Source organism: Palaemon carinicauda, chromosome 2 (genome assembly GCF_036898095.1).
Source record: "Palaemon carinicauda isolate YSFRI2023 chromosome 2, ASM3689809v2, whole genome shotgun sequence".
In the NCBI taxonomy this organism is placed as follows: domain Eukaryota; kingdom Metazoa; phylum Arthropoda; class Malacostraca; order Decapoda; family Palaemonidae; genus Palaemon; species Palaemon carinicauda.
The window spans coordinates 131,702,333-131,722,049 of NC_090726.1; the positions used below are offsets into that span (position 1 = coordinate 131,702,333).

At 34.0% G+C, this 19,717-nt stretch overlaps 1 protein-coding gene across 1 annotated transcript in view; it reads left to right on the forward strand.

Annotated features, from left to right (window-relative positions):
• MSBP (membrane steroid binding protein) overlaps positions 1–16,887 on the forward strand; it is a 135,956-nt gene extending 119,069 nt beyond the window's left edge. The window contains exon 6 of the mRNA XM_068358145.1: positions 13,576–16,887. The gene's annotated coding sequence lies outside the window, so the exon portion shown is untranslated. The remainder of the gene's footprint in view (positions 1–13,575) is intronic.
• The last annotated feature ends 2,830 nt before the right edge of the window (positions 16,888–19,717 follow it).

Consider the following 19,717-nt stretch of genomic DNA (forward strand, 5'->3'; position numbering starts at 1 on the left):
TTTGTAGCTATCATTTGTAGTTTTTGTCCGAACATCTCACTCTTTCTCTGTGTGAGTGTGTGTAACTGTGTTTGTTGGCATGTATGGATAGTTAATTTTTCAAGCTTCATACAGTATTTAATTTTCTATTCATTCTTAAGCCTTCATATTTCATTAGGCATTATTGTGATTCATTAAAGGATGTTTGTATTTTATTTTTCAATTTCTTGAGCATATCAATAATCCACAATTACTTCTTGGTAGGCATCAGCTGATCTCAAGGTCACGCTACCGTATTGCGATTATATGCGCATACAGTATGAATAACATGTTGTTTAAATAATCTTAAAGTATCTTCTTATTGAATATTACATCTGCACCAATATGTAATCATCACAGTATCCATACAGTTCGTTTATAGACATTATTCTCTCTCTCTCTCTCTCTCTCTCTCTCTCTCTCTCTCTCTCTCTCTCTCTCTCTCTCTCTCTCATATATATATATTTCTTTAGACAAAGCTAACTTATTCACAGATGGGTTCATTTGTTTGTAATGATCGGTGATGAAACTTCAACAAAGCAGTGGTTTCGATTTTATGTTGCATGTTTAGCAAAAGCATGATATAAAATTTCAAGTATACAACAAACGCTAGCCTATGCACGGGTAATTTTGTAATTCCTTCAAATTTGACTTAATTTTTGACCGTCTTATATGCGCTGAAATGTAGGGTATATTTTTGCTTGTGTAATGTGCAGCTAGGCTGTTTTCAACAATACTGTATACTAAAAACTGTTTTCCTGCTGAAATGAGGATGCGTCTTATATATGTTTACGTTGGAAATAGCGCTGCCAGTTAACTGATGTTTCCGGTTTATAGATTGCCGGATTAGTGATGGTCAACCTGTATCTTACATGAGAATGATACATCAAGAATAGCCTGTTGAATCTTTATTATCAATGAAACAAAGTCATAATCAGACGACTGGAGGACCAACCTTGCTTTTTATAACACCAGGGGAGTCAGTATATACTAGGTCCAAGCAATTAACAGATCTGTGAGAAGCCTCACTTACAATTTGCTCGCAGCCTGATTCACAGGAGTAACAAAATTTAACTATTCCCAATGGTGGGCATTGAAATCACCAATAAGCACAAGAACAGCCTTTTTATCAAAGCCATGGTAGTGAGAAGACAATCAAATATAGAATTATCTAACTATGGTTTCTGATAGAAGGAACATAACTAAACTGGTCATTCCTGCCACAAACTTTGATGGCCCAAATTTCATAACATCCACTTTCATAGCAGGCTGCTTTCAGATTCCTATTCATTTAGAACTAAAAATGTAAAAGAATTTTGGAAAAATATAAAAATTTATATACAGTAGGGTCCCGAATTAAGCGTGGCAATCGTTAATAATTAATGCCAATATTTTTGGAAAAATTGTAAAAAATGTGGATGGATAGACAAAATCTGTTCTATAAAATTTTTGCTAAGAAAAATATATTTAAAATACTTTTAAATAATGAAAATTGCATGAGAAACAAAAAAGTTGGTTAAGTTTGAAATAACCTCAAAAAACCTTGCTTTAATGAGACAGTCACGCTGGCAGCCAGGAATAGATATATCTGCGTTAGGTATAATTGAGGATTTTTTCAGGTCTTTAATTATGAGAAACCTCCATTGATAGAGCAGCTGAATGAAATGTATATTTAAATATTGCATATTTAAAAAGCTCTCCTTTTGATCCTTTGTAAGACTACTCTTTTATAGATTTCACAGCTAAAGCTCATTTTTTTTTAACTTTAGCCTCAGCTAAGCACATTAGTGAACTACTGGTTCTTTCCTTTAATGTGGATTTTGGTATTGAGAAAATAGGTTTTAATTTTTACCCACTATCATGGTTTGCCTCAATTTTTGCACAGTCCTTTTTTTTGGAGAAGAAAATTGCTAATACATCAGAAAATAATTTTCATGCCCAGGAGACCCTTTTAAGTTATATTTAAACAAAACTGCAAGCATTATTATTTTTGGGGGGAATGGTTCCTAAATTGTTTTGTGAGTTAGGATTTCAAATTTTCCTCTCTCAAAGAATGCTGTCCTTTCTTATTAAGAGGTTTAGTGACAGAAGCTTGCCAATAATTGGATTCAAGACAAGTGAGGAACTTAAGGGTTAGAGTTCATAATATCAGAAGCGCATGCATTTAATATTATATGAATCTTTCTTTGAAAAGAGTTTTGGGGGCCCGCAATGGCGTACCCAGTTTTTTTTTTATATAGAAAATATTAAAAAGAATGGTTTTCATACGTTACATGACGTTGTGGTCTGTGGTAAGTGCAGGGGATACAGTTAAACAAATTGATTTTTCATTAGAATTCTTGAAAATTGGTTTTTAAATTAATAGTATTAGGTTCTGTAAAAAAAAATTTAGTTTGATAGGTAATATAATAATGCCTCAAGATATTAGATTAATTTGTTCTGGAGTGGCTGATGTTTTGTGAAAATTATGTATTATGAGTTACTTTTTACTTTTAAATCGCCTAATTTGTTCCAAACACTAAAAAACCACATTTGATTTTATATTAAAGCTACTGTATAACCATATTGAAATACTGTTCAGCCAAATATATTTGAATCATCCAATATACCTAGCCTAATTGTAATACCTGTAAATTAAGTGGATGTTAGAACATAATGCAATAGTAGATGGAAAATAATACAATACATTCAGTACAATATTGTACATATACAAAATATATGTTACCATATGCACTGTACTTTTATAGTTACCCTAACGAATAGAGAAATACATTTACTATTTTATAAACAACCCTTTTCTTCAACTGAGCTCATAACATTAATGGGTGACTTTTATATTCGGCCTGGCTCTTCTTATCAGGAAGCCTTTTTCACAATGTGAGTCAGAAAAATATTCACAGCGTGAAAATTTTGTAAGCAGTCGCTATCGTATCGAGAGGTATCACTGAAAGTCAAGTGTTGAGCGTGTATTTAAGAGGAATTCTTAGATTTTAAATTCCTTTATATCATTATTGTGTTTTAGCTCCTTATGAGTATTTACTGTTGTATTAGATTTTCCTCTGAATCTGAGAGCTATTAATTTAATCCCTTAGTGTACAGAGAATTATCATTAAACTAGCATTAAGTCTAGTATTAAGTAAAAATTAGTCTGGTAACTAAATTTATTTAGGTCAGGAATTTATATTTTTTATATCTTTTCTTTGCTATCTTGGCTCCATATAGAGTGGGATTAAGTAATAGGAACATCGGGGTAGTTCATGAAGGTGAAGAAAATTTTAATAAGATTATTTCTATACAGTACTTGCCTTATGTTCGTTTACATGCCTCCCCTCTGAATAGTGATGTCAAGAGCCTATTGAACTAGACTTGACTTCGAGACTGAAAAACATAGTATGTTGTGTTCACTCGCTGTTATTGCCATACACCACCATGTAATTTCAATACTCCATTAGAGGGGGCAGGGTTATTGAAAGGAAGGAAAATTAGAAATGTCTTACTTTTAAGGTAGACATCGAGATTTAACCAGCATCGAGAGAAGTAATATGAACATCGGGTGACTAGAAATATTTGATTTTATTATTGAAATTGTTTTTCTCATCCTGGTATAAGGAGTGCCCCTATTTTCAAAATTGATAGAACAAAAACAATCCTATCAATGAATGTTGTTTTTCTGTATTTATCTTCAGAATTATTATGATAAATGTTTATGATGAAATTGGTCTAAAGAGAATGGCCAGATTCAGCTACCGGTTCAGTGTTTCTTTATGTATTTTTGTCAAAATATAATGCACTTTAAAAAAAAATACAAGGTAATTTGAATAATTGAATTCTCTATCTGAAAACTTGCCAAAATAATCATTGAAAATTGCATCCTCAGAGTTGTTAATTATGACAACAATTACATGACATATTTCACCCTTGCAGATAAAAAGAATGTGTTTTAAGCAGGGTTGTTTTTATCTAAATATAATTATTTAAGTCGAGTAATTCAAATTTATTTAAATCTGAATAAAATAGTTCTGATTTAAATAAAAAAGAAATATACTGTATTTAAAGTTATTTAAGTGCAATATCAATTACCAAGAGTAATATATCTCATGATTCAATTATATATATCCACAATACAGTGTATATATACTGTGTATGTATATATATATATATATATATAATGTATATATATATATATATATATACACACACATGTATATAGATACATATATAGATGTGTGTATATATATGTATATAATATATATATATATATATATATGTATATATATATGTATATATATATATATATAAATGCAATATATATATCTGTATATATATGCAATATATATATATCTGTATATATATTATATATATATATATATATATATAGATAGATAGATAGATACATATATAAATATTTATCTATATCTATATAATATATGTATATATATATATATATACATTATGTATATATATATACATTATGTATATATATAATATATATATATACATACACATATACATACATATGTACACATATACATACATATGTACACATATACATACATATGTACACATATATATATATATATATATACGTATATGTATATATGTATGCATATATACATATATTACATACAAACTGTGCTGCATACCGTATTTTTTTGTGTCATAAGACGCTATAAGTAGTAAGATAGTAATTTTTGGAAAAAAGAAATTGACGATTTTACGACGTTTCGTAGCAGCTATTCCTAGTCAGTGAATTCACGTGTGACTTTTTGTCTAGCACAGTAAATTTTCATATTTTGGGTGTATTATGAATTTTATTAGGAAAATAATTAATTGTGCACGTTTTCCCAATTTCATTACATATGTAGTTGCTACCATTGTAACAATGTTTTCAAGTGTTTCTTTATTTTGAAGCAGTATTGCCAAATGTTCTTGACCAAATTTCTATAGAAAAGTAAAATTCAGTAATATTTCCCAAATTCCTCTTACATATTTCATACAAAATTATTTATTGATCAAATAAATAATTCTCTATAAATTTCACATGGTAGAATATTTTCCCTGTTTGTGTGACTAGGTTTAGTTAGTTTACAGCTAACTTGGTAACACTGCACTGAACTTGTTGTATGTATAATTTTGGAACATATGCAACAGAGTCCTCACCGAAATATTGCTATATTACAAAACGTCAACAAAATATTAAATAATATATAAATACTGCATAAACAAGCAATACATCCTAGCATCGTCTGCTTGGGTACTATTAGTTGGCTTGTTTGTTTGTAGATGGCGAGTCATCAGCTGTCTACCAAAACAAAAACATCTTGTTGACTTCATTAATTAAAGAATGTGGATTCAGAATAGATTTATTTATTACACATGAATGATATGCCGGACTCCCCTATACAACTTTATCCTAGTGTTAAGAAGCAGAGGGGTTTCTGGGGCCATTTTTAAGGGGAAAAAAAGTGCTTTATGATACGGGAAATAGGGAATTATATATATATATATATATATATATACAGTGATACCTCACCTCTGGATACGAAAGTTTCTGCTTACGAAAAATTCAGGATGCGAAAAGTGATTCGAAGATTTTTATGCCCCAGTATACGAATAAAATTTCAGGATACGAAAACCTTACGAGATCCCAACTCTTCGCCAAGAGTAATTTTAAAAAGCGCGCGCCGCCAGACTTTGAACTTGGGTAGACTCACTTACAGCCTCCCGCTCACCCATTGGTTATCTCCCTACTTAGACGCTAGCTGACGCCATAAGATCCTGCTTTCCTATTGGTCGGCAACTATCCCAGCTTGCTTACGCACGGGCGTTCATCTCTCTCTTTCTCTTTTCGTTCCGACCGCGGTATCGTTAACAGACATTGTGTGCTTTCGCTTGTTTGACGTAGTGTTAATATACAGTACATTCGTACGCCACGTGTTATCGTTATTAAACATTCGTTACTGTGCACTGTACTGTATTAGTGTTTACTATACATAGTACTGTATATAACGTACGTAGTGTATTATATTACGTATTACTGTAGCCATAGGTCCCAAGAATGTTGCCGAAGGAAAGAAGAAGACGACGATGCTCTCGATGGAGACGAAAGTTGAAATCGTAAAAAAGTACGAGTCTGGCATGCGTTTAAGTGCGATCGCCAAGGAGTATGGCCGGAATCCATCTACGATAGGCACCATCCTGAAGCAGAAGGCGGCCATCAAAGCAGCGACACCTTCTAAGGGCGTCACTATTTTCTCCAACAAGAGAACCCACGTGCATGACGAGATGGAGAGGCTGCTTCTTGTGTGGATCAAGGACAAAGAGATCTCAGGAGACACCATCACTGAGACTACAATTTGCCAGAAGGCCTCCGCCATTTTCGGTGATCTCGTGCGTTCTCAGGCCGAAGAAGGGGCAGGAGAAGGAACATCCCAGCAGGAACCCCCAGAGTTCAAGGCTTTTCGTGGGTGGTTCGAGAACTTCAAGAAAAGGACTGGCATTCATTCAGTGGTACGGCATGGGGAGGCAGCCAGCTCAGACACGAAGGCCGCCGAAGCCTTTGTTAAAACGTTCGACGAGATGACTCTGCAGGAAGGCTACAGTTTGCAGCAAGTTTTCAATTGCGACGAAACTGGACTTTTTTGGAAGAAAATGCCTCGTCGGACGTTCATCACGGCGGAGGAGAAGAGGCTACCCGGACATAAGCCTATGAAGGACAGGCTTACCCTTGCTTTTTGTGCAAACGCCAGTGGGGACTGCAAGATAAAGCCCCTGCTGGTGTACCATTCAGAAAATCCCCGAGCCTTCAAAGCCCACAAAGTCATCAAGGAGAACCTTCTCGTGATGTGGAGGGCGAATGCTAAGGCCTGGGTAACGAGGCAACTTTTCATTTATTTGGGTGAATGTCTGATTCGGTCCGACTGTCCGAAAATATTTGGAAGAAAAGCGCCTCCCTATGAAATGTCTGCTGGTGTTGGACAATGCTCCAGCTCACCCTCCTGGCCTCGAGGAATATCTTCTAGCCGAGTATTCCTTCATAAAGGTCCTATATCTACCGCCTAACACCACCCCTCTCCTCCAGCCCATGGACCAGCAAGTTATTTCAAATTTTAAAAAATTGTACACGAAGCATCTCTTCCAGAGATGTTTCCAAGTCACAGAGTACAAACCTCACTCTGCGTGAATTTTGGAAAGATCACTTTAACATCGTGATATGCCTCAAACTCATCGATCTCGCTTGGCAGGAAGTTTCGAGGCGTACCCTGAACTCATCTTGGAGGAAGCTGTGGCTTGATGCTGTCTCTGCACGAGACTTCGAGGGGCTCGGGAAGCCTGGAGGCGAAGCCGAGATCGTTGACGATCCTGAACCAATTCAGCAGTCTGAGGTGGCTGACATCGTATATCTTGGTACGTCCATGGGGCTGGAAGTTAGCGCGGAGGATATAGATGAACTTATCGAGGAGCACCACGAGGAGTTGACGACAGACGACCTGAAGAAGTTGGAGACGATGCAAGTGAGTGATGTTCAAGAGCAGTTCTCTAGCGGTGATGAGGAGGATGTTACACCTTTGAAAACGGCAGACATCAAGGAAATTCTCGCATGTTTCCATAAAATGGCAGACTACGTCGAAAAGGAACATCCAGAAAAAGTTTATACCAACCGTGCACTTCAACACTGCAATGACGTTTGCCTAACGCATTTTAGAAATATGTTGAAAAGTAGGCAGAAACAAGCTTCAATGGATAGTTTCTTATTAAAGAGGCCAGCGGTATTAGTAGGCCAAGATGAAGGTGAAAGTGAAGAAAAGAAACAGAAAAGAGGAAGGGATGAAGAATTAGAAGGTGAAAGTAAAGAAAAGAAACAGAAAAAAGAAAGTGATGAAAAAGTAGAAGAGATTTAGAAAATATGAAAAACGTAAAGTTATAAAAAAGCAAAAAAAAAAAAAATTCAATTTCAAGTTTTATGTTACCGTTAAGTGTTAAAGTAATTTTTTCTTTCATTTTATAGTTTTCCATACGTAATGTTAAGTGTTAATTATTTCTGCCATTTTTTTATTTCGTAAAGTTTAAGTGTTAATGTGTTAAGTGTGTAAATTACTGTACGTAGTCTGTCACTTGTTACGTTTTCTGCCTTATGCCATCCTCCTCTGCCGCGACTTCACTATCGGACATCGTCTCAATCTAAAGGTAAGTTTCAACTTTTTTGTTACACTTATTAACTGTAACCTTTTTTTCAGAGTATCAATCCTTAATTTAGGTGTACGTACAGGTAACAATACACCTTCACTGATCCAAATGCTTTACATACAGTACCGTAACTTTTATACAGTAGTAAAGAAAACGGACCATTTTCTTAGGGCTGTGAATGATAGAAATGGCTGCATTGCATGTTTATTACTACAGTTTAGCGTGTTTATGGAAGAAAAGGTGTCTTCTCGTAAGGCTTGGAACGGATTAGGCTATTTACATGTAAAACGCGACTCAGGATACGAAAAAATCAGGATACGAATCCGTATCCTGAACGGATTACTTTCGTATCCTGAGGCATCACTGTATATATATGTATATATATATATATATATATATATATATATATATAGTATGTAAATATCACCCACGAATGGCATTTAATACCGAATTCTATCTTGGGAATATATATCCACTTGGAATTCATTTTATGGTAACAGCTTCTGGCCGGGTGGAGATTCAAACCCCCACCTGTTTGGCAGGAAACCATGCAAAGGCCAGAAGCTGTTACCATAAAATAATTCCAAGTGGATATATATTCCCAAGATAGAATTCGGTATTAAATGCCATTCGTGGGTGATATTTACATTGATTGAAATCACGTGTGCTTGTGATATATATATATATATATATATATATATATATATATATATATATATATATATATATATATATATATATATATATATAATATATATATATATATATATATATATATATATATATATATATATATACAACACACATATATATATATATATATATATATATATATATATATATATATATGAGACACACACACACACACACATATATATATATATATATATATATATATATATATATATATATGCAGAAGAACCACAGGGAAAATGAAAATACAAAATATACGCTTAAGTCCTGACTAGTTTCGTGATACTTCTTCAGAGGACTGATTTATTGAGAGAGGTTTCTTTACATTTTATAGGGAAAGCAAATGTACGAACATACATATAGAGATTTAGAGAACAATGACACTCCCTTACCAGCTACCTGGGCTTGGGTCAAGTGGGCGGAGTCCCCAAGCTCATTAGACACCTGCCAAAAAGGGTCATTTCTAGTGGCGGGTAAATTCTTGTTTTTTTTTTACTTTCAGTACAGTTTATTTATATGAAAACACGGTAACCTTATCTATATAAATACATAAGCAAAACATACACATACATACATATATATATACATATACACATACATATACATATATACATATATACACACATACATATATACACATACATACATATACACATACATACATATACCCATATACATATGTATATATACATTTATATACATACAACATTAATATCATAAACATATAATCATGTATATATCAATACTTATATCTAGCATAACACTATATAGTGCCAATATACTTATGCGTACTATATAAAATAATTGTACCTTTTAATAAATGGTAGCTTAGGTCTAAATATTAATTTTACAGCGACGTTAATTATTCACAATACATTCAATTCTACATTAAGTGGTTAATTTTTTTTTATATAGCTTACAAATCTCTTTACATATAAAGGCGTCGAGTTTATACATTCCATGACCAATATTCAAGTTGTTTTCAAAGGTTTCCTTTATGAAACTGGACTCTATGATGTTTCTTTCCACTAAGTTATTTGAATGAACCAATTTCTTTGCACCTGACCAATTAATGGTGTGATTTTTATCTCTAACGTGAGCAAAGAGTGCATTATTATCTTGAGCATACCTGACACTTTTCTTATGTTGTTCAATTCTCTTTTCTAGGGCTTTACCAGTTTGACCAATATAGTATTTTTCACAAGCATTGCATGGAATACGATATACACATCCCTTGGTAATGTCAGGAGAATTCTTTATTAAGGCTGTTTTTGTATTTTTACTCTTAAATGCTACATTTACATTGAAGTTTTTCAACAGTTGGGGAATTTCTTTAAAAGAATTACAATAAGGTAGTTTAAGTAAATTTTGTGTGTTGTAGTTTTTTCTGTTATCATTACCGAAAAAAGTCTTTTTTGCTGTTCTTACGGCATCATCTAACACAATTTCAGGATACTTTAGTTTTTTACCTATTGCTCAAATCCTATTTATTTCGTCATCAATATATTCAGGGTTGGAGACTCGAAATGCTCTTAAAAACATAGAAGTAAATACATATTTCTTAACTTTCTTGCCTTGGTTTGAGTAGTAATGGACATATGCCGAGATATTCGTTGGCTTTCTGTATACACTAAACTTGAGACTATTGTTACATCTATGTATGCGACAGTCGCATACATAGATGTAACAAGTAATCGGCAGCAGTAAATAAGTATTTTTGGTAAAAAAGCATTTAAATCCAAGTACAGTAACTGATTTAAATAAAAAACTTTAGATTAAATAATTTTTTTTTCTTTTTTATTTTTAGAAAAAATCTGGATTATTTTTTTTAATTATGGTTTTAAGCAAGAAGATCTACGTGTTTCTATTTAAAAATAAAAAGTATAAAAATTAGACTGAAGAATACTCGCTACATCCATTTCGATTTTGAAATTATTCATTCACAAGAGATATGTACAGTATACCACGCAATCAGTAGCGGTAAAACCAAAATCTAAAGAATTAAACCAGATCCTAGAAAGTACAAAAAAGGTGATTGCACCATTTTAGATCATGTTGAACAATTTCTTAAATAACATTTATTTCCTTTAGTTTAGTTTTTGTAAATAGATTATATGAGTTACCAAAGTCTTGGGTGAGCATCATACATAGCAAAGAAATGTATAGGATGTCATGTTTGCTGATGATTTTGTGTGTGATACTAACCAAAGAATAACATATTTACTAAACATAGTTTTGATTCATTAGACGTAATTTTCCAAAGGACACAATTTGTAGATTAGTGAGTGCAGTTTTCACTTATGGATTTTGCATCAATTGGAGTAATCCATTCAAGCGTTTCAACTAATGACCTCTGCTTGTAATTTCGAAATTCAAATTGTTGCCTTTTTGCAAGTGGAACGTCTATATTTCATGTTTCCAATAGCTCCTTTTTTTATAAAAATAATTTGTTTTATGGCTAAAACGTCCTTTTCTAATATTTATGCAAGGTCGTCTGGTCTCATACGCAACCATTTTCAGACCTGGGTACCTATTTATTTATTTACTTTTCTTCAAGGATTTTAGGGAAAGATATTTATGCTAGTCTCCGATAAATTTCAAGAGCACAATTTTCTTTGATTAATTCAGAAAGATATTTTATTTTCTTTCTTTTGATGGTGTCGTAAATAAAAGTTAGGAATTATTTTGTGAACCCAGGTCTTGGCCCGTAGCCTTGGGCACCTGGGCTAACGACTACTCTGATGGCTGGGTTGTCCGATGTCTGCTCTGTGGGACGATGTATGGGGCTGAGGCTTAGCCCCCCCCCCCCCCCCCCCCTCCCTGATAACCTTGGTATCCTTGCAGAACAAGCTGTTTGGCCTGTGGGTCGACCCCTCAAGTGTTTCCTCAAACAAGAAACTCTACCCCAACATAATGCATGACCATAGCACAGAAGCTATGGTACTACCGAAGACTAGAAAACAATGGTTTTATTTTGGAGTGTTCTTCTAGAAGAGTTGCTAACCATAGCTAAAAAATCTCTTCTACCCTTAATAAGAGGACAATGGTTTGATTTTGGAGTTTTCTTCTCCTAGAAGATTTGCTAACCATAGCTAAAGAGTGTCTTCTACCCTTAACAAGAGTAAAGTAGCCACTGAACAATTACAGTGCATTAGTTAAACCCTTGAGTGAAGAAGAATTGTTTGGTAATCTCAAGTGCTGGCAGGTATATGAGGGCAGAGGAGAATGTGGAAACAACAGGCCAGACTATTCGTTGTATGTTTAGGCAAAGGAAATATGAGCTGTAACCAGAGAGAGATATAATGTAGTACTGTCTGGCCAGTCAAAGGACTCAATAACTCTAGCGGTAGTATCTCAACGGGTGGGGGATGCCTTGGCCAACTTACTAACTAAATCGTCTTGGACAGGCCCCACCCTATCAGCCTATTCATCCCAATGATAAACAGATGGGAGGTTGCTAGAGTCTCCTTCACTCCTGTATGGGATAAGTGAGATTAACATTTCCAGGGAAACAAAACAACCTATCGTTTTGATTCTAGAGGGACTTTTGATCCACCAAGCATAAGAATAAATCACCAGTTTTTTAAGAAATTTGTATTTTTCATAGCTGTACAAACCTGAGTCCCATTAGGTTATACTTCCTTCCTTAATTACCCTGCTCACTCCTGAGTCAAAAGATCATAACTGAAGAGACTTGGACAGGTAAGGGCGTCTTGCCCTTGCTCCCATCTGTCACCTAACTGCTTGTTTCAACAATTCAATGGCCTTTTAGTTCACACTGAAAACATACTACCAATCTAAGGGTCTCGGGTTTGTATAGCTAAGAAATATACAAATTAGAAGATTTGTTATATTTAGATATTTTGGGCCTTTGCACAGTAAAACCTAGTAGGTCCTTGTTTATGGGAAAAGAATAGCTAGCTTGCTATATTATTCAATTATACTAATTTTTCTATGGGTTCATTATTTTATTGGGTAGCTACTTGCATTAATTGATGGTAAAGAAGTTTAATGGTTGACATCCGTTACAACTTTTAATCGGAAGATTTTATTTAATCATTTGTTAGTAGAATTGGTGAAAATTGGTATAGTTCATAATTTACTTTGTAATTACCTAGATGAATAACACCATGAAATTTGCATTTTTTATTGATGGTTTTTGGCAAACAAGGTAAGGTGGCAAATGACATTTAAATTACCTTTTGCTTTTGCTCCCTTGTTCCTACCTATGTGAATGAATTCAACAACTTTATCAAGAATAAGTGTTATAATTATGTAGCTTTATTGCTGTTGACTTGATTATTACAGCGATTTTATAAATGGTATATATGGCATCATCTTTAAAAGTGTTTAATAGAAAATTGCCATCGTGTTACTCATGCAAGTGACTTAGAAATATCTCAAAATTAAAGAAAATGTTTGAGGATTGTAGTATAATTTTTTTTGTCAAAGTGTCATTTGTAGATATAAAGCTTTGTACTGTTATTTAACTTCATTGATTTAAAACTGTCATGTGTCATGAGTTATATTATTCAAGCAGTTGTATGTTTAGGATGGTTTTACATAAAGATATTATTAACATGACAAATGAAGTGCCTGATGAATGGTTTATAGAAATTTTAGCTTATAATTGATTGTCTCAATAGTTTTCTTTTCCCTGAATTGATCACCATACAGGAAGTTGAACTCTACAGCAAGAGATTAAGAGAACTCATCATCCAAACCATCATCATCAGTATCATCATCATCATCATCCTCCAATCAAACTTAAGCCTTACTTACAGACTCTTAAGGGGAAAGACCAATAGATTTCAATGGTCATCTTTTCAGAGTGCTAATTCAGAGTTATTTTCGTACCTATTCTTCAACCACATTTGGTAAAACCTCAGCCTTTTTTAATGTACTGCAATTTGTATGGTAGTAGAGTAGATATATGTATGGGTTTCTCTAATACTTGTATAATAATGCTGTACTGTATATATATATATATATATATATATATATGTGTGTATATATATTTATATATATATATATCTTCATGTGTGTATATATATTTAGTGCGTTGATAGTTGCCAAGCCATGAAACGTCCTCCAAATCTGCCTGCCGATCACATATTTTGCATTAGGGATAACTATTTTCATAGATCTATGGCAAACCAGGGAGCCGAAAATATTGTGTATGAGAAAAAAGCATGTGAATTAAGTAGTAGGGGAAGTATAATAGTTGCAGCACAAAATTCCAATGAATATATGTTGTGGAGATAAATGTATAGTAGTGTGATAGAGTGGTAATCATAGTTACCCTAGGAGCCAGCAGATATGCAGGAATGCAACAAAAGATTGTAATTTATAAGTAAAGCTTGTACAAGGTATAGGTTTCTGAAGTGGTGGGGTGACTTATATGTTGTATTTCGTAGCAACTAGTTAGTCATTTTTCAAATTACTTAAAGGCTGATATCACCATATTGCATATACCTGTGGTTTCACATCGTCCTTGGTTACATGTAGCCAAAAGAAAATTAAGGAGTAATTTAGTAGTCCTTTAAAATTTTTTGGCACAGTATAGAAAATGCTGTAACTTTGAAGTTATTCACAGTATTTTTTTCAGATCATGGCTCTCATTACGGGGAAAGAGCAAGTACAGTTTCTTTTTCTTTAAAGCATATGCTAGTTTATGGAAGTGAGGTTCACATTGCTTAACTTAGTATTGTGTCTTATAGTTATTTACTTTTTTATTTATGCTGGAAAATTAAAGGTTTTTGATAGTACAGTAATTAGTAGCTGCAGCCAGTAAAAGAATTTGCAAAGGTCAAAAAAATATTAGTTGCATCGTGAAAATGAGCTTGTGTGCTTATTTATTATTAGTGATGGGCCTCTTGAGTTGTGTAATATGGAGTGCAGTGCAAGTTATTATAGAAAATTGAAAGAAAGGTGTTGATATTTATTTAACATGGGTAAAAGTGATCTCTTGGTTTCAACAATTCAATATGTTATGTTCAGATGAGTTCTTTAGTTGAGAAGATATATATTTGTGCTGCTTGCTACTTTTATCATTAATAAGATGGTCATCAAAATGTAAATATAGCATTTTTGGAGAAGTCATTCATTTAATACCTACAGATGAAAAAAAAAACATTAATTTTAAATTTTAAGGTAGAAATTGCAAGAAATCAGTGTGTTTACTATTGGTATTTATATGATCTTTGAAAAACTTTGAGTGCTAGATTTTCATTTAAATTTAATGTTCAAAAAGCCAAGTTATAGGTAAAATGTTTCAAGTCCACCATTTCAAGTTGTTCGTTAACTGAAATAATTTTATCTGAAAAATAATTGTTTTATATCTAACAATACAACAATTGGGTCTTTTATTTTTGTAGAGCTGGAAATATTAATGTTTGTGGTCATTATGGTGTGCTTTTCTTAAGAAAAAATATTTTTGTTAATTGTAATGTAGCTTATTGGTCACATGAGAAATTAAATTATGTTGATTTTTATGAAACATAGACTGACAATTAAGTCAGAATGAGGTTTCATGGAATAAAGTCAAGAATTGCAAAAGGTACTCTTGAAGATGAAGTGATAATGTAAATCCAACTACGTTCATACCTCGTGGTAAATAATTTTCGACTTTGTGGTTTTTTGTTAAACTATATTATGTTATTTCACTTTTTGTTAAGAATTGATGGGGAAAAATTATTGTGATTTTTTAAAATAATATTCATGTTCTTTATAGTTATAATATGCATGAATTTAGTAGGACAGCAAAAATAAAATTTAACTAATAAACATCTTACTGTAATAGCAACAACATGGATTTTCTTTTGGAGGTGTATTGAGTGTCCAGAGTTTTTTTGGTACTTAATTCGTGTTAAGTCGCGAGTCTTGGAACCAATTAACAACACAGAGGTATGACTCTATCGCAAACTTTTTAATAAAACATTGATTAGTTTAAAGTCATCACTCTCGAACTGCCCTTCACAATACTTTCAAATTGATAGACTAGGAACCACTGTATTGCACAATTTGAAAGAGTATTATTATATTTATGATTATACAGTAATAATGATGGTGAAAACAACCAATAAAAGTAAGTAATAATGCTAAAATAGGTTTACAGCATACAGTAATATAATGCAGTTACATAAGTTAAATTGCTGATCATTTTTGTAAAATATATGTTGGTGATTTCTTGACTCATACATTGTACTGTATACCAAAAGAAGCTAATATTTGCTCACATTAAATGTGGTATTCAGATTCCTGCTTTTATGCTATAGAAAAAAGAAAATACTTTTACTATATTTGACCTGTGTAATCAGCCAGATATTCTAATTGTTGTTTTCTAGTAATGTTATGTAATCTTTTATAAGTATAATTGATAAGTGACAATTTTAATCCAAAGTATCTTGAGTTTGAATTAAATTTTCAATGCTATGAATTTTGCTGGACTTGAGTGTTAGGAATTATTGACTTATTTGTGCTGTCCAAAGAGGAATAAGATGCATTTTATTTTTAAATGCCTCTAACTTTTAATTCGCTTGGTATTACCTTTGTTCTTCCTATAATGTACACAGGCTTTAGTGGAATATGTGTTAAGATCTTTGTTATGATCATTAGCAACATTCATGAGTTCACCAAGTAATGTAACTTCTCCATTGTGTAGTATTGATGGTACTATTGTCAAATGAAAGCTCTATATAACAAATAATGCCAAAGGTTTGAGAGCAGAATATGGTCAGCAGGTAAGATTATTAAAAACAGGCCACCACCAAACTTTGTAAATTTTAGTGACTTTAGAAGTGCTTTAAAAAGCCTTTCAAAATTACTGTCCTAAAAATCTGTAAAACAGATTGAGTCTTCATTCCATTTAGATGATTAAATATGTTGCATTCTGCTCCTGTAGGCCTTAAGGGAAATGAATGAGCTGATAAAGCAGGAAAATCTCCAACTTCTATGGCCACTCAAGATCAAATATACATATTGCTATTAGCGATTTTTTTTTCTATCTCCAGAACCTATCATCTTCAAGTATTGGCAGGCTGTTTGGATTAATGAATCTGGTTGTAACAAATTTAAAACATTGAAATCACTTGGATTTCAGCATTCTTTCCTAAAAGAATACCACATTGAAGATTATTCTGCCTTTTAATTTTTTGCAACCTTTCCCATCACATGCACTCAGCATATATTTTTTATGAAAAGTGAGGAGAGGGGAAGCATAATGAATGTAGAAATTCAAAGGAAAAAAGGTTCTTCAAATAATTTGACATTCTTTTTTTCACCAAATACAATATCCCCGTATAGTATCAAATTAGCCATTTGTGGCGTCAAGAATGGTGAAGAAAAATGCTGTCATAAGAACCTGAAAATCTGGCAAATACAATTGATAGAATACAGTTTTGCAGTAATTCAATGTGGATGAAATTAATACACTTGAAATATCCATAAATATTGATTATATAGATTGCCCCTCAACTCAATTCCACCATCTGGGTAACTTTACTAAACAGCACTAGCAATGGTTTTTGTAAATAATGCACCCGACTTTACATTACCATTGTGCAACCCCTTTAAATGACTATTAATAATAAAATAAGTAATTGAAATCTTGTAATATCTTCAGTTCCCTTTAGAGTGAAATCTAGATTGATTTTTTATTTTCAAATTCACATAGTAATTTCTTAGTTCACTAATGTACAGCAGAAAGTTAATTGTCAAGCTCCTGTCTTTTCACAAACTTTAGCAAATTGACAGAATTGCGAGGAACTCACTCCAGAAGTCATATCCATTGATATAACATGGACAAATTCAGAAAGTTCTAGTACAGTATAAAATAGAATCACCTTTTTAAAGATGTCTGGTTTCAGTTCAAGTTTCATCAGAATAGTTGCTCACCAAAACGTCAGTCAGGCAAGGCCAACCCCTACTGTGGTGCCCAACCACAGCAATAGCCTCCCCAGTAAACAGCTTGAATTCACGGCCTCAGGCTGGGATTGATATGCTGCCATGTGAATGCTTGGCGAACATGTTACCAAAGCTCAAAATTTATTGCTACTAATTTGAATTTCCACGTGCTTTATGGAATGGTGATAAGTTCCAGCTTTTTTAAAAAAAAAAGATAAAAACAAGTATACAGGGGTAAGAGTGGTAGAGAGGGCTTTAATGGATTATGTGTTGATAACTAAAAGAATGTTTGGAAGATTGAAAGACGTGCATGTGTTTAGGGGTATGGCTAATGGTATGTGATCATTTTTTGGTGGAAGGAAAGTTGTAGCAAAAGAGTGGGGGAATGTAAAAGGGAGCTAGGGTTGAAGAGTTAATAAAACCGGAGGTAGAAAGTAAATATCAAGAAACGTTGAAAATGGTATATGACAGAGTGAAAGTAAGAGAAACTTAGAGGAGTAGTGGAAGTTAGTAAAAGAAATGCAAAGTGTTGGGGCCAGTGAAGGGAGTGGTAAAGATTAGATGGTTGGGCATGAATGTAAAGAGAGTTCTGTATGAGGAAGTGATTGTACCAACTGTGATATATGGATCGGAGTTGTGGGGAATAAAAGTGACGGAGAGACAGAAATTGAATGTGTTTGAGATGAAGTGTCAAGAGTATGACTGGCGAGCTCGAGTAGATAGGGTTAGGAATGAAGTATTGAGGTTGAGAACTGGTGTAAGAATTGATTTAGCAGCTAGTGTGGATATGAATGTGTTGAGGTGGATTGGCTATGTTGAGAGAATGGAAAATGGCTGTCTGTTAAAGAAGGTGATGAATGCAATAGTTGATGCGGGAAGTACTAGAGGAAGGGCAAGGTTTTGGTGGATGGATGGTGTGAAGAAAGCTCTGGGTGATAGGAGGATAGATGTGAGAGAGGTAAGAGAGCGTGCTAGAAATAGGAATGAATGGCGAGTGATTGTGACGCAGTTCCGGTAGGCCCTGCTGCTTCCTCCAGTCGCCTTGGATGACACCGGAGGTAGCAGCAGTAGGGGATTCAGCGTTATGAAGCTTCATCTGTGGTGGATAACGTGGGAGGGTGAGCTGTGGTACCTTAGCAGTACCAGCCGAACTCTGTTGAGTCCCTTGTCAGGCTGGGAGGAGTGTAGAGAGGAAAGGTCCCCTTTTTTCATTTGTTTTGATGTCGGTAACCCCCCAAAACTGGGGAAAGTGACTTGGTATATGTATGTATGTATAGAATTGAGACGGATATTTTATGTTTTAAAAAGTGTGCCAAATTTATGTAATGTCATTAATATGACCCAAGGTTGTATGATGATTAACTCCCATGACCTAATCCAAAAGTGTAGAATACACAATTGTTCCAACACGGAGTACTTACCTCGAACTACTTTCTTAGGAAGATCTGGGATCTAAATTACCAACCAAGAATTTTGTGTAGTTCTCCCTCTCTCCGTTACCTCCGTATCCCTCCGGGGTGGAAGGATACTCGCCCTGGGGCGACCCGGAATCAGCGTGTGAGGCTGCACTTGTTAGATCGTCAGTAAGCGTCTGGTCACGGCGTAGATAACATCTTGCCGATCTCTCTCACTTATCCCGTCCGATCACCTTGTGTACCACGTGTTCCTTTGTGTTCTCCATCCCTTGTGTTCCCTTGTGTTCCTTTCCCTTGTGTACCACGTGTTCTCGTTGTGTTCCTCACCTTTCCCTTGCGTTCTTGTGTTGTTTGCATGTTTGCTTTCCACCATGGAATCCTAGCGCCGCTGTCCCAGGCCCCAAGCTCTTAAGTCTTGTGGAGCCTGGCTATCTAAGCCCGAGGTCGACCCACACGCGCTGTGCTCCTCGTGTCAGGGTAATAAGTGTTCACCTTCCTCC